The following is a 14,987-nucleotide window of genomic DNA, read 5'->3' on the forward strand; positions in this document are numbered from 1 at the left end:
CTGCACTCTGAATTTATATAAGTTACAGGACACACCTAAATATAAATCCCTCAAGAGAGGGAAAGATGAAACCTTCTCCTTCCTTTCTTGTGTCTTTTGTGCAGCAAAAAGCGAGAGGAAAAAAAAAAAAAGGAACCTTGTTAAAATTTCTCTCTATTCACATAAGGGTCTAGCCCTCTCTTATACTACATAGTTCTCATATGCTTTCTGTGTTTTGTGATACCCAAGCACCTAAAAAAAAAATTCTAGGAAGGTGACATTGGAGCCTTCATTGTAATGCACAACATAGCTTCAACAGTTCTCCGTGTGTAAAAAAAGAACATGTTGTTCTGGCTTATTTTTCCAAGGATGATTATAAATTAATTAGTTAAGTGGTACATTGTTACCATGTACTGCTTGAGTAATAGATTCATGTGTATTAAATGAAATTGGATTTTCAAAAATGTAGCTATGCTCACACCTCTGCCACTTACCATGCCAGGGCCAGGGGCCTGTGAAGCTGGGCTGACCGCTGCTGCCAAGGGAGGAATGGGGCTACCTGGGAGGATGGTGACTGCTGGCGGGCGGAGAGGCAGGATCGTGCCAGCTGCGGCACGCGCTGCTCGCTCCCACAGCTGCCAGCCCAGCAGCAGGAGCACCAACGCACGCTACAGGGCTCCCTGCCACCTTTGCCTGTTCCTTCTTAACGCTTTTCTTGTAGTCTGACCCCCATGGCCAATGAATGAAATATCAGCATTGCCCATGCTTCTGAGAAGCCTTAAGCTGGTCTTTTTGATGCAATTCCTGCCAAAATCAGTGCAAATGGCAGCATTATTATCACTGACAGCTGGTCTAGGCTCTTACAAAACTGCCTGCGTGTAATCACTAGCTGGGCTGTAGAATGGGTCTACATGTCTCATTTCTTACAAATGACAGCATTTTCTTCCCCCAAAGGCTTTCCCTCTAGCTGCCCCTTTGTTTGCAATAGGAACAAACTACAGGCATGCCAAACCAGCTTTGTCTTGAGCTTCTGAAACAGAAAAATTCTTCATTGCGTTTTTGATTGTCAGAACTGGCAGAATGCTTCAGTAGGAGTTTTAGTTGTTCAAACACTAGAAGAGAATTTAAGGGTGGGTTTTTTTTTTTCCCCTTTTGCTAACAGTACTGCCGTAACTGGTACAACAGGAAGCAGTCACTGTTTTAAAGTAGCTCCACACCTACGTCTATTGAAGCTAAAGAATGCAAGAAAATGATTCATTTTTAGTTTTGATACCAGAGAAAAAATAGACTTTTGTAGCTATGCGCTTAGAAATCTGCTTCTGACACTAAAAAAAAAACCCATAGAGAGGATAACTAGATGTGTTTTCTGGAAAAGACTGACAGGATTTCTGTGTGTTAAACTGATGCTGTAATTCATTAAATGAAAAATCATGAGATCAGCAAAATTTCTGTGCTTGCCCTGCAAGTGTGTCCTACTCAGATTGGTTGTGACTTCATGAAAATACAACATTAAGTTGTTTTAATTTCATCAGAAAAAATGTGGCTCAGGAAGGAAATTTTTGATTGCAAGTTAATGTTAGCCTTCATTGGAATAAGTTATACTCTTCAATATCCACATGCGTAATCCCTAGGGACTTACATGACTACATGTATTCTTTCCCATCTGCTAGCTAAATATGAGATTCAAGAGGCTTTCAGTGTCATTATACAGATTAGTGACTCTCCCAAGAGAACTCTAGGTTCATGATACAGTGAATAACTCACAATGAGATTTAGAAGACCAACTTTCAGAGATCATTTTGTGTTTGTATGAGTTTTGCACCTGCAATTATTTGTGCTTGTAATTTAGGTTACTTAGATGTTTTTAATTTACAGATGCAATCAGTGATGTAGATACTTAAACTGAACTGAACTGCAGGCAACCATAACTGCAGGTGCAAAATTTTGTCTGCAATGATTTGGATTTATAAACAGATTGATCTTCTGGAGTCTAAAGTAAAACTAGACCAGTAGTGGTTTTCTAGTATTTTAACAAACTAAAAAACTTACATATTTTTCCCATTTCTCAAAAAAATCTCAAGGTAGAACTTTTTAGCATTAAAAAGAATAGGGCATCATTGAAAATATACAAACATGCACATAATAATTAATTTGATTCCATCTTTTAGCATCTTGACCTTATTTTTCTTACTCCCTTTACAGTACCTCTAGCAGGAAGTCATGAAAGATTCATGATTTTGTAACAGTAAGACTGCCAACAGTTGCACCAGTAGAGAGCAAGAGTCTTATATGCACAGAGATCAAAGTGTGCAGAATTTGTAGCACTGCTCAGGTAGTGAATGGCACCATGAATACATACACATACTGGCATTTGAATTTCCATCTGGCAGACAGTTGTGGTACCTAGAAGGTACCACGGGAGTGAAAGGTATTCTTACACGGATGTGTGAGGAAACTCACACAAATGGCAACTACCTGCCTAAAGGCAGACAAAATACCCGCGTGTGTCGCTGAAACCAGATTCTGTTGTAAGAAAGTTATTAGAAGGAGTTTTATGTACCGGGGAGCAAAAAAGTAACTCCTTGAAAAGCAGAATTTTCTTACAGCTACAGGTACTGTCCCTAGGTACAGTGACAGTGTCACAGATCCTTTCTTCCACCTCCAGAGTGCCATCATGCAGTGCCAGTATGATACAGAGGGTGTGAAATCAAATTCCAGCCCTTCCTTTCAGCCAGCTCACCCCAGCCCAGGTTACACTGCTTAAGAAAACTCTTGACAGATGAAGATCTGCATTATGCACTGACTGTCATGGATGTTGGAGCAATGCCCAAAAGGTACCTCCTATTCTTCATGCACCACACACAAACGCCCTAAAAATACCATATGGTATTTTCCTCAATATTTTCCTCAATGTTACTCCAATCTAAGAATAAATAGAGTTGACAGTTAATACAAACAAACTTATTTTCATTTTTTTTTATCACAATACATTTTAAACACGAAATCTCCCTTTTCAGGCAATATGCAGTGACGCTTCCAAACAGATTCCACCTTCAATACTATGAAACTCCCATACTATGATGACATTACTCTTGTCCTTCTCACACAATTTCTAAGATAAAGCACTCTGATGTCGTGTCATTACTTTGTCTGGAGAGGTGACTAACCTGCACTCTGAGATTCTCACAGTGAAAAAGGACAGGCAAGGTAGGTTTAAATGACTGAGAAATGAAGAAGACTTGCCAAAGATTTATCAAAGGATTCCAACCAAAGTTGACTGTTAAACAATTAGAAACAGATTTTGCAAGGCTTTACACCAGTGATATACTTTAGTACAGTTACTGATGAAAAACCTGCTACAAGATTGTGATGCAGAGATACGTAAATACCTTTTGAGACCAGCCTAACAGGCAAGACAAACATGTGAAGGGAAGAATCATGTAGAAGTTGCTGCCCTAATTATTATTATTGCTATGTAACCATGCCCCACCTGCCAATAGTCTCCACATCTGAGTAGACATTTGTAAAGAAACCTGACAGACTTTTTTAAAAAAAGCAATGGAGTCTGTGTCTCAGTGATGTGGCAGTTTCTACTGGATTTTTTATTTTTTAAAAAAACTTGCAACGTGTTCTTTGAGCAGCAAACCTGCCTCAACAGGTTTAACTTGAACATCTCTTTTGAAATGTTTTCTTTTTCTCAATATACTCTTCTGATCCAGCACCCTTCTCAACTTGAATTCTTCTGCAGAAAAGAAATCTTGCCACTTCGGCATTGAATAAACAAAACAAATGAACCCTCTCCCCCAAGTTACTTTTAAAAGCATGCAGAGTATTTTACTTTACAAATGAACAAAGTGTTTCATGTAGCAATTCAAGTAAATGCAACACAAGCTATTTTACAGCAGACAGCATGATTTTTTTTTTGTGTCAAACCTTTCTACATTTTATAACTTAAAATAAAGTACCTTTCTAACCATCAATACGTCAAAAAGAAAGTCAGTTTGGGTCAAATGTGCTTTTCTTCTAGATCTCTAATTTTCTCTGAATTTGCAAAAGAGAAAACTTTGTTCTTGCACAGCTCACAAACATGCCATGAGGCTTGCTCGGTAACCAGCTCTGGGCATTTAGAACTTAGCCAGATTAGCTGCAGATTATCATTGCTCCTCTGCAGCGGTATGATTTGCCATGATCTCACACTCTGTAAGTGTTAACTGCAATTTGCAACCACACTACTTCCTTGTTCATCATCATCAGAGAGCATTACAAAGTCAATATAAACAATGTTTCACTAGGCATGGCTAAATGATTACCTGCTATCCTGCAGAGTTGGTTCAGAGCCATATGAAAACCTTCTCTACGGACAGTACAGTCAGCAAGGACCTAAGAACACATTTATATTGTTTTAACTGGGGTAACAAGCACTCAGAACTGCAGTTTCATTGCAAACCTGTGCCTGGCAAACTGCTGTCGAAGACAGGAATGTCTATGCTACAAGCAGGTTTGCAAGGCAAGGGTGGGCAGAGAGCTCCAAGTGCAATGGTTTCTGCTGTAATTGCAGCTGGTCTTGAAGGAACAGGCGGTGAAGTCGTTGGGAGCACTGGGCATCCCGAGGCAGTGCTCCAAGAAAAGGCATCCCACACTATCCCACATTGATATACAACACAGTAGGTTCTTCTATGGGTTGTGTTTTGCTGTAAGTTAAAAATGCTGAAAAGCCCAGAAGTGTCAGTGAGCTTTTAATAAAATGTGTGTCTGCAGTTCAAGAAAGAACTACATAATTTATGATTTTGTACTGAAACTATGTAAAACTGGCAATACAGTAAAAAAAAAGAGAAACTCAGCAGTGTTGTCAACAGCCTTGTGTTCTCCTTTTGGGTTACAAAAATTCACACAGGGATATCACCTGAGGCCAGCTGAAATATCTAAAAAATGCATATCAGCTGCATATCTAAAAAATGAGGGAAATATAAATCCTTGAGCAGTAGTATTTCTGAAAGCAGTAGTTTAACTTAACTTTGTGCCATGACGTGCTGGTCGGTTTTTGACGAGTATTTTCTTCCAGGGAAGAATATACTTTTTAGTAAACAAATTTTTACACTTTCTTGTATAAAAGTGAGTAACAGTAACAGAGCTATGGACTCTTCTTCACTGATTCAACTCCAGCTGAAGTAGTCCTCTTTATTTATTAACAGACTTCATACCACATCTTCTGCAAAGAAGTTTTAAGAGAGTTTGGAGAACACAACTACCCCTTTTCTTTTAAAGACTACATGTTCCTTAGCTTTTTCTCTAAGCATTCAAGATCTTTTCATACCTGTGGTTCTGTCTTCCTATTTTTCTTCAGTTTTTATCTATGAAGCCTATAATCCCAGTTCCAAGTGAAAAAGCTTGGTACCGTTAGTTTTCCAGAGACAAAACAGAGCAGGCTGCTGCTACACTCAAGCTTCAAGCAAAATCAGTGAATCTAACTTATGAATACTGATATATGTATATATATAAAAAACTTCGGAATACTGATCTATATGAATACTGGTGTGTATATATATATATTGCCCTATATAAATCTATACCACTAACAAACACAACTAGGCTTCCATGCATAACACTGTACATTATGATTCAGGATTTGTAACAGAAATGATTTGCTGGTTTAGAGACACTCAAAGAATGGCTAAATGTACATTCTGATAATGAATGTATAAAACTTACACTTGAGGATATAAAAAATCGTAAATAATCAATAGAGAGTGGAAAGACAAATGTAATGCTTTCCATCGTCTCTGGGGTTTGCCCTACACATGGACCTCTCAGAAAACACAAAGTATAAAGCAGTGCCTCATAATGTAACGAATACCTGTACTTTGTCGGAAAAATACATTTACTATGCATACAGACACAGAACATAGCAGTGCACGGAGCCCTGGTACCGCAGCTCGAGTCTGCTACCATTTGAGCTAAAGCAGAACTACATTAGCTGGCACTAACAGCAGCTCATTTATCCTGCCTGCGGGCAAGCACACACACACACAGAGCACAGCACACACACAGACAGAATCACTTTTCGAGCAAAATGAGTAGAGAAAGGAGGCAAGGGAAAAAATACAACCTTGTATTAAGTTTAATGTATCTACCTGTCTAATTAATTCATTTTTCAAAATTATTTAAGCCTCTGGGAATGCAGCCTTCCTACAAGGCATTATACTTGAACAGCGCTACATCACAAGTCAAGCACATAGAATCAGCTTAGAGATGACGAATAATGAAGTATTACTTGAGATTTTCAGCTTATTCACTCCATACTTGTTTGTGATGATGTGGTAAAAAAAATGCTTTGGATCTCAGTTTTAACCATTTTACTGGACATCTGGTGTTTGCTGCTTAAAGTTTCACTGTTACCAGGGTCATTGTAATTCTATAGCACATCTGGGCCAAATTCCCTGGTAGTTTTTAGTGAATTCTGCGGCAGTGGAAACATCTGTAGCTGTGCACAGTTCCACACATACAGAATTGTGAGGAGCTGCAGAATGTTCTTGGATCTTTTGCATTTCAGTGTCCAGGAAATTACCCACTGGCAATGGATGATCTTTTGGTAATATTTTTTTCTTTAAATCTTCTGTGGGATATGCCTAAATCAAGTAAAACCACACAGATTCTAATCGCTAAGATTTTATTTTCATCAGTTATTAAAGAAAACACTCGTGCCTCAGTCTTCATGTTTTCAGAAGTACACACAGCCTTTGGAAATGTTTTCTTGGAAGTGGGTGGACTGATGCAAAGTGAAACTGGCCTACTGTCACTGAAAATTTTGAGAACTGCAAACAAAGCCTAGGCTACGAGAGTTGAAGAGAATAAGAAGAGAAATTTAGCAACAGAGGCTTGCAACAAAGGACCAGGCACGGCAATCATTGACTCTTATCTTCTAAGGAAAAAGTAGAGATTAAAAAAGTGGAGCATTATCATACATCTGCTATTTGTGCGTAATCAAGTTTTGTGCTAAAATACTTTCAATGACATTATAGTATAACCTAAGTTTCAGTTATTTATTTTAACATGATAGAATAAAATTATTACTTGTTACCAAGAAAGGCCTGTGAGAAAGAATGGTCTGGAAGAAATAGTCTCTTACTCTCCAGATCCTGAAGTATTTGTGCCAACTGGTTAGGATTAAATTAATATATGACAATTGCCTGGACTTGATCCAAAACTTTGCTTTGCAAACAACAACAAAAAAATAGAAAATCCTAGCACCAGGTTTCCTTCCAGTAGTGTAACACATCACTGACTAAGCCACCAGAGGAGTAAACTAAATTTGTTCTGTTATTTGCTGAGTCACTAAGCAGTTCTTGTTCTACGTGCTTGGACTGGCAAAGTGAATCATTGGACGGAGTAAAACCTCATCTATATCTCAGCCTAAATCCTAATCTGAATTGAAGGCTAAATTCTTAAGAATTATAGTAAATGTACTGAAGGAGGCTTATGCTGGGGTTACAGTGAGTTAGCCTACAGCATTTTTTCAGCCTCAGAAGAGGTTTGAAAGTAATTTTACAGAATAAAATGCAGTATGCCAAGAGGATCACTTGGAGGTACAGAAAGAATGAGCACTAATAAGCAATAATAAGCAAGAGGGGCAAAGAACCGGACAACTTGTATATATGGGTAGCGCAGCTTGGAGAGGAGAGCATACGGATGCCTACCATAGGAGGGAGGATCTATAATAAGAAATAGGTCAGAAAGATTTAAAACATATTTAATAGGTGTGCACATAGCTGCATTTAGTAACTGCTAGGGTAAGCATTCTTCAGTGATGTACCTGGTTTAAGAAATGCCTATCCCTTCCTAACAAAGCTTTCCCCAGATGCTCATATCATCTCCATACCATGGTCTTCCACACTTATATGTGCTAATACCATTATCAGTAAAACTGCACTGTACACCAGATCACTGAAGAGTGGAGAAAGGAATTCAAAAAAGGAAATGCTGGGAACAGTAAAAGTCTTTCTGGAATGGAAATCTGAAAGAAAGAAAGAAATATATGTGGAGATGACAGGATGAGAGCAAAAGAAGCTAAAATGTTAAACCTGTGATGGATGTGTAAACCAGAGCATTTATGGTTTGAAATTCTGTTCAGGCTGACTGAAGGGATGCTCAACAGGGATAAAGAGACCTTTCCCTTTGCTGTATTTGTTCTCATACTGATTAAAGACAACATTGTTCTTGAAGGCAAGGAATCTGAGCAGCAGGCTAGGTGGAATGCAGAGAATGGCCAGAAAGAGCCAGAGACGATGCCTGGAACAGGAAATTTATGATATTCCCTACCAGACTGAGGCAGAAATTCCTTTCTTACCCCCAAACTGTAAATAGGTAAGACTCTGAGCCTTCAAAAATACTCCCCTCAATGGACTTCCTTTTTACCTCAAAGGACTAATCCATGCTATCACATCTTCATCTGTATCCAATCATGCTTAAAAGGAAGGAAAAACCTCCTCTCTATCATGCATCTAGTCAATTGTGCATTAAGAAAAAATAATCCCTCTTGATCCCTGACAGTGACTTGCCAAAGCTCTGAAGCATGATGTAAGTGCAGTCATTACTACAATGCAAATCTCCAAGTGTTATGGTAGGTTTAGGGCAGTGCAAGATTTCCTGTTCTCAAAGCTTAATACAAGACAGGGGATGAGTTATGAGACTAGACTACAAATTCAGAAGGGACCCTTTAGGGTACATCACTTTACTGATACAAGCTTTCATCCAGAAACTACATTAAGTAATATTTGGAAAGACTTAAGTAATGGCCTTCCAGCAAAAGCCCTCCAGATGATTGTTCCAGTGTTTTTCTACATTCAGAGAAAGCTGTGTTTGAAGGCTGCATTTGCTTAACATCAGATTCCAGGTACTGGTTGTGGTGAGCAAGGCTGAAAACCCTTGAACTCACAGGTGCCAGAAAACTTTTTCCATAGGTGAAAAATATATCTATACGTAGCAATCAAGTAACTTTTCAATAGTCTCTTTCACAACCAGAAAAACTTAGCACCTTGAATTTTATGACACAAGGCTTATTTTCCTCCCAAGATAGTTTTGTGGCACTCTTAAATTTCTTCAATATCTCCATGTTTTCTTTGAAGTGTTGATTTAATTCAGTATTTTATCAGTTCTGTTACGAAAGTTATATACAGAGGCAAAATTCTGTACTTCCTTACTACTCCTTAGTTGCACATAGCACTTTTCTTTTTGTATGCTTTAGGACTGCATGATCCTTTTTGCTATGGTATAGTCCTACGAGCTCATGTTGATGTAATTATCTTTAACAACTAATTCTTTCAGTGTTACTGCTTCCTAGGACAATATTCTCTGCATTGTTGATATAGCAAGTATAATCTGCATTTTGATTCCCCCTTGAATTACTCTGTATTTGGCCATATGAAAATACCTTTAGTTGCATGGTGACCATGACATTGGGTGTAATTCTAAACCAATAATCTGTTCTCATTTACTGCCCCACCAGTTTTTGTATCTATTGAAACACTTGCCAACTTTATTAAATGCTCACTGGGAATAAAACAAAATACTGATTTTAAATGCTTACTTTAATTTCTACTTTCTGTATGTGGCTTCTTTTTTTATTTAACTGAAACTCTTCCCACTCTTAATTATTGTTCCCTACTTGATTCAAAAATATTAAGGGCTGGGCTGAATTACACATTTGATTCTAGAGATAATGATGGCTTTGAAGCATTCCCAAACCAAGCTTGAGAAAAAAGAGACTTTAACTGATAATATTTCAGCACACATATTTGAAGTGTGTGAGAGTATTAGTTTCACAACAGGGAAATTCTGAATTCTGTCATCTGCCTGGCAGACAGAAAATTCACCCTGCCAAGATAACTGGGCCCGGTGTATCACAAATCAACTTTAGCCCATTTGAAGCTCCATTCTGTATACTGGTTTGCTGAGTGGAACAGACTTTTTCAAGAAAATATTTATATAATCAGTATTGAATGATATAGCACTGAAAGCATGGAAGGGAAGCCCTCTGATTTATGTTATTTAGGTAAATTATTTTCTAGGTGCTGTAAATGAATAATAGGAACAATGCTGGAAAAATGTTTCTACTCTTAAACAGTAGTTATCAGTTATTTATTACATATCTCAACAGATTATATCATAACTATTTTCTTTCCACCCAGTAGTAACACGTACCACTTTTCCTTCTTTGCATGAGCAAAGGACATCCTAGTCGTGATTACAGAAAACGCTTTGTGAAAATATTAACTATCCTGAACGGACAGGAGTTAAAGAGATAATATCATGTGGCCAGCTAGTTTTCAATCGGGTAATCATGAAGGCAGTGTAAATGGCTTGTTGAATTAAAGCCAAAGACGCAATTTCAGTTATTACTGATAATAGCCTTAGCAGTTCTCTGTCACCTTTTTAATTAACCACTCCATCTACTTCACGTTGTTGTTCTTCATTTTGCAGTCCACTTTATGCTATAATCACAGCCACAGTGATTTTGGTGTCCAGGAAGTGTCTCCAAATACTGGGCACTGCCCCCACCAGCTTTCCAGCTGCCCTTGCCTTTTGTATTCTCTGCTCTGTCTTCCCAGGTGGCCGCTGCAGCAACTAGGGTTTATCATATTTGCCTCCAATAGCTCTGGCTATTCTTGAATTCTGGTTTCACCCACATTTGGCATAAACTAGCACTGTTGTCAAAGAGGAAATAATCCCACCTCCCTCATCTTCCTTTCCCAGCCTCTCCATCCTGCTTCCACGCTATCCCTTCCTTTCCGCTGGCAAAAGGTCTGTGTGCCTACGTGATGAGCCAGCCAGGGGGAACCCTTCTGGATTACCAACACATTTCTTTTTTAATGGCCAGGTTAATATTAACCCGATCATTTTTCCAACATCCATGACTCCTGACCAGGTGCAGAAGCGCATGTGCTGGCACAAAGGAGAGTGTGGCACAAAAGCAGAAACATACAGCGCTGGGCACACAGCATACACCATTGCTTCTGGTGGCAATGCTGGTTTAAAACATCCATGAAACTATGGCTTTGGTTAGACAGAAATCAGGATGTAGCCTATTATGTTTTCCTCTTTAACTTGATTTTTGATGTATGGTTCACATCTTGCTGTATATTATACTCATCCAGCTGTGCTATAATAATGGCACTCTTACCCTCTCATCAGGCAGTAATTTTGAATTAAAAAGCCTCTTCTAGGGATGGCTTCTAAAGTACAACACATACCACCTCATGAATGTGGTAACTGATATGTCGACATTCCAGAGTGCTAAATAGGTGAGGATGTTGGCTTTCAGGAACAATCTCTTGCCAGATAATACTTCATTATCTGACAGACCATCTGGTTTCCAGTCCGTCAATGCTATATTAATACCGTCAGCTCTCTATGCTTGATTATTGCCCAACATTTCTATTACTTTGTAAATAACAGAACTCAAAAAAAAAAAAAAAAAAAAAAAAAAAAAGAGACTTCCAGAGACTGAGCAAGACAAATCACCACTTGCTCATGTACTTGTCATTGTCATTTTTGGATAATGGCCAAACAGTGGATTTTTCTCCATGTGACTCGTGAATTCAGAGTACAGCATACCCCATTGTTATCAGGAGAAAGATCACCAACTTTTAATTGCACAATATATATAAACACAGCTGGCCTAGTGACTCATTTAGTAATGCAATATGTTACTCCCTAAAACTCTGTTTCAGGTGTGACCTCAGGACTCTTTCTATTTCAGTTGTTGAAGTCTGTGAGATTTATAGTGATTTACTCCTAGACTACTGGGAATATTTAAAGGAATCTTTCTTTTCTGGGATTTCAGAAGGAATGTTTGGACTGTAAATGAGAAGCTGTATCTATTGGATATTCTTTTGGTGTCTGTTCAGAGCACCCTGTTTTAAGAATGACTAATCAGAAGAATGTGCAGTTCATAATTCCATAAGCAATAATAGTTGATCTCTTTACAGTAAAACATACATTCCTCCAGTGGGAGGAATGTCACTGTGGGAATGCAATGACATTACAGTACAAGATCATGAAGATCAAGGTAACAAGATCATATTAGCTACAATTTTAAAAGAAAGATATATATTAAAAATGAAAAAAATAGTGTTAGTAATGGTATGAAAATTTTGTAACTATTGTATTGGCTTCTAGATGAAATACTTCTACTGTGAGCCAGGAAGCTTGTGAATACTCAGCCCTCATTTGTTACCAGCAAATGCCTTTTGTGTATAACTCCCCGTTCCACAGGAATCAGCAATGAGCGAGCTTACTTCTGTAAGCAGGCTCTCTCTGTGCCTCTCTCATTTTTCCAGTAGTCTCGACTTAAAATTTCAGTTATCCCTCAGTAAATGATGTAGATGTAGTCATCCCTGGCAATACTTGGTCTAAGTTAAATATCTGGTTCAGAATCTAGATGCCTAAGGAAATCCTACAGCTAAATAAATAAAACTCAGAACAAAATATTTTTGAAAAAAGATTGTGGTTACCTTCCAGTGAAAAATGCATAAATAATCAATTAAAGAAATGTTCAATGTTTCTTATACTCTTTTTTTCCCATTAATTGAATGCTTTTCCAGTGAGTACTCAAGACACTAATGATCACGCTCTTATCAGGTATGTCTTAAGTCCTTTTTCCGATAATGAAACACAAATGTAAATATAAGCAAGTTACAGTAAAAGAAAGACCAAACTGTTCCAAAACGTAGTTACAACTAGATCGGATCAATCATAAATGTCTGTTTTAAACTTAACTGTTCTCCATAAGTCAGGTCAAACATGAAAAAACAGGAAACAGAAATTAACTAGAATAAGTTTCTTTTATTCCAATTTACTACTCGGTGCCCACAAGACTCCAAACCAGATGCCTCTGGGCCTAACTTCAGTGAAGTCTGAGGTACTGACTGTTTCTCTAGTTCAGAACAATAAAATATTTGGTTGATAGTTTTGTAGACACGTATTATGTATCTCAGCAAAGGTGCAGCTGCAGATGCAGCCCTGATTAAATCAGGCCAAGTTGTGCAGCAGTGGAATGTGCCCATTATGCTGCGCACGAGCCAGCATGGCCCCAAAGGATGCTAATGGGAAAACTAAAGCCCCATAAGTATCCTTCTAAAACCATGCCACGCTGCATTCATGTGCTAGCAAAATAAGCAGAGATGCTGCTGCCCTGCCTCAGCAACATCTATAAAAACTTGGCAAGAGGCACCACTCTTTACTTCTGCAGTCAGTGCTATCCCTGCAGTGCAGATCTGCTTTTACAGCGTGTTTTCTTTCCCAGCAAAACCTGAAATTCCTCTTCAGGGGCTGTAAACGCTCCCCTCAGTGCTGCAGTCCCCACCTCCAGCTCCTGCAATCCCACAGTTTGGTTTCTAGGACTCTCCCCTCTACTACTAGGACTAGTAGTCCCACTACTCTGGGACACACCCTTCAAGCACTTACATACTTGATGTACTGTACTGTGCTACAAACTTCATGTGCTTCATTATTCAGTTACAGGGAACCTAAGTCCACAGTTGACACCTTTAATACGAGACTATGTCATAACATGCTGTAGTCTCTCAAAGCAGAAGGCCTGTGGCAAGACTCCTGCCTGCTTTCTGATCACACCACCTGCTCTATACAGCTTTGGGTAGACATGCTTAGTTACGTGCTTGAGCTTTTATAGTGACCCACCTCCCAGGGGAGGTTGGTGATGTTAGAGAGAGAAGTGTTAGAGAGAGAAGTGAGGACTGAACCTCTAGTCCTGGATGCTGTAACTGCTGAAGGTGCTGTGATCGCTATTGCTATGCTGTGTGAGAAACAGGTTGATGAAACTCCACAGGCTCAAGCTAACAGACAGCTATTTCACACAAGCAGAGAAGAACTGGGTTTCATGACCAGAGATGGTGCTGCAAAGAATAAGCTTCCCCACATGGGATACTGCAAGACTTGGATTCACTCTGCAGAGCAGCCACTTGACTGCAACTACAGAAGCTGTAATATCCCACCTTTTATTGCTGCCTAAGGGGCCTAGTGGGGAGCACTTTCCTTCATTTATGATGCATGGTTCACAGTCACCCCCCAAAAACAGGCAGTCAAGAAGATAAACACCTGTTATTTTGCAGGGGAAATGGTAGGAAGAATTGGTTACCTCTCAACCAGACAGTCAGGTTCAATTGCCCTCTTCCACATTTGAAAGGGATTTTTTTAAATAAACTCACTGTCATAAAGAGTTTAGGTAAAAGAATTAGAAACCATGACTCCATCCAGATGTACTATCACTGAGTCACAGGCCATGCTCTCTGGACTGATACATTTTGGTACATACAGTTGCAGCAGAAAAGTAAAATGAGTATTCCCATCTCTACTCTCCCTCCTCTATGACCACCAAAAGAGGCTGTAAAATGGTGGTTAGACCATGCTCCAACAAGTTGGGAGCTAAGGGTCTGGATTCCTGTGGGTACAGGAGTAGGAATCTTCAGTTCCTGGGCAAGCCCTTTAAGCCATTGCATAAAGGAAAATATCTTTCAGAGGCTATTATTTCTCAAAAACAAGGTAGCAGCCACAACTGTATTTTATGAGGAGCCCAATCATATGGGTGTGTTTTAGGCACAGTCTGGAAATGCCTAGAAGTGGATTGAGCCTACCAGGTGTCTCCACCTGGCAACTGCATGAGCTTTCTTGCAATAAGAGTTTTAGACTTGGTATCTTTTTCTGGACATGGCTTTTTTTATTTGTCTCATCAGTATCAAATCCAAACTTTCTGGTATTGTCCAGAAAGAGTAGTTTAACTTGGGTTAATTGTGATTTTCTAAATTAAAAGAAGAATAATCACCATTTGGAAAAATAGTAGCTTATAGTTTGTTCACGGAACGATGCATCAGTTTTCATGACACTATTACTATTGGTACAGATTTTCTGGCTTAAGTAAAATGTATCTGTGCAGGACTGGTTTTATAAGTAGCTTTATTCATAAGCAATTAATACTGTAGCTTTACAGTAGCTGT

The 14,987-nt window shown here is 38.8% G+C and overlaps 1 protein-coding gene across 1 annotated transcript in view; it reads right to left on the reverse strand.

Moving 5' to 3' along the window:
* The window catches only part of SLC25A21 (solute carrier family 25 member 21), a 264,171-nt gene that overhangs the window by 38,994 nt on the left and 210,190 nt on the right, over positions 1-14,987 (reverse strand). The gene's annotated exons all lie outside the window — the stretch shown is intronic.

The sequence above is a fragment of the Pelecanus crispus genome, chromosome 6 (genome assembly GCF_030463565.1).
Source record: "Pelecanus crispus isolate bPelCri1 chromosome 6, bPelCri1.pri, whole genome shotgun sequence".
NCBI classification, from domain to species: domain Eukaryota; kingdom Metazoa; phylum Chordata; class Aves; order Pelecaniformes; family Pelecanidae; genus Pelecanus; species Pelecanus crispus.